This window comes from Agrilus planipennis, unplaced genomic scaffold (genome assembly GCF_000699045.2).
Source record: "Agrilus planipennis isolate EAB-ADULT unplaced genomic scaffold, Apla_2.0 scaffold130, whole genome shotgun sequence".
NCBI classification, from domain to species: Eukaryota; Metazoa; Arthropoda; class Insecta; order Coleoptera; family Buprestidae; genus Agrilus; species Agrilus planipennis.
In genome coordinates, this window is record NW_020438925.1 from 1,890 (window position 1) to 3,737 (window position 1,848).

At 31.1% G+C, this 1,848-nt stretch overlaps 1 long non-coding RNA gene across 1 annotated transcript; it reads right to left on the reverse strand.

The window, feature by feature from the left end:
- Positions 1 to 167: 167 nt before the first annotated feature.
- On the reverse strand, positions 168 to 1,518 carry LOC108736520. Its single transcript, XR_001937735.2, has 3 exons — positions 1,247 to 1,518; positions 615 to 889; positions 168 to 546 (listed from the first exon to the last, which is right to left on the reverse strand). It is a non-coding gene; the product is annotated as an uncharacterized LOC108736520 (long non-coding RNA).
- Between the last annotated feature and the right edge of the window lie 330 nt (positions 1,519 to 1,848).

The following is a 1,848-nucleotide window of genomic DNA, read 5'->3' on the forward strand; positions in this document are numbered from 1 at the left end:
TTTGGTAGAGAAGATCGGACAGATTTCGCCAAGGCAAGCTGGGCAGTCGCCTATTGCTCCTATTCCAGATAACCCACTGTACCCTGTCTGAAAGGAAGTAACGCTAGAGTAGACTCGCGAAAAGTGTATAAGACACTTTTAAGATCAACTAAATAGCTAAGCCCAAGGGAAGTCGTTCGGGGAGGCCCTCCCTAGTTCCACAAGGGTGAGAAGAGAAAAGAACACGATAACGAAACGTTGAATCACGTAGAAAACGTAGGGTAAATGCGAAGCAAATTAGGAAGAATATGCAGTAAGCTAAGCGAAGAGGTAAGCAAGACATGTTAGACTATTACTACCACTCTTAAAAAAAAAACGGTTAGTTCTATCGTTACTACTAAAAAAATAAAAACAATACTAAAAAATAAAAACATCTACAATAAAAAAATGATTCAAATACAACTATAAAAAACATGCAAAATAAACAATTAATTTTAATTAAAAAAACATATAAAATAGACAAGTATTTTAACAACGGGATCTTCTTCTTTCTTCCCCTCTGTCGATCTGAAACAAATAGGGTGGTAACAGATTAATAAAGATCAATTAAAATTAATTATATCAAATATTCTCACCTTAATGAACAGCAGTCATTCCAGTAACATTCCGACATGAACATGAACAGTGACATTTCAAAATTTGCAAGTGTGAAAAGCAAACCAAATTTAGGAGGAATACCATAGCAGAAAACTTGTTGTTTCAGTGGAAATCAAAATGTTGCAAGGTGAAGATGAAGACGAAAACAGCAAATCAAGAATATAGTCCAGGAAAGACAACACCATTGTAAATATTGGTGTTTTCAGTATGACCAACAACCTGAACTTTAATTCTCTCGCATTTGTTGGAAGATCTGTGGAAGTGAACAAAAGAAAATATTAATTACACTATCAACTAAAGATCGAAGTAAATATGCACCAAAAAACAAGTTAAATAGCTAAATTACAACATGAAGACGAGATCCCAATTTCATTCATGACATAAAGAAATGTTAAGAGTAATTTAAAGGTAAGAGATGCAATTACAGATGCACGTTAACATCAACTTATGCTGTGAATAATAGATAATTGTAAAAAAGAAAGCCCATAAATGCATCATAACGTCAATTTATGATGTGGGCAATGATTAAGTGTTAGAAGTAAAACCAAAGATGCCAGAGATGGCAAATTATGAAAACTAAATTGAAAATAATGGAATAATAATCGCTTACCTAGTGAATGACTATATGGTGCTTTTTTACTCCTAACTGTAGATATCAGGGAAGTGCCTCCGATAATAGATGTTTATAAAAAGAAAAACAATACCACTGATGGTGAAATAAGTCATATAACAGACTGACAGAGCATTGCATTGCAACCTTACATAGTGTAAATTGGACTGCATACATTTCCTACAATTGTCCAGGTTTCAAATCCTTTTTTGTCTTCTCGTTCATTTAATGTGTTTAAATGGCAACCTGTTAAACTAATTTAATGTTAGTTTCATTTTAAATATTATGTATTAAAATATATTATTAATTAAAATCAATAATTAATTGTTACAATTCAAAACAGTAAAAAATTGCAGTAGTAACTATTGTCAAACAAATGGAATACAAGATTTGGAAAATCACAAACCATTTCGTAAATACAACTTCATAAAATAATTAACCTAGTATTGTATTGTTTTGTCTTACCTATTGTTTATTCTAAGAAATTTGTTTGAGTACCTATTCTTTTTACATGGTTAGTCGTAAAACGGATATAAGAAACTTCATTTTATAGTTGAATTGTAAGATTATATTATATGCAATAAATAAAAATACAATCTTAC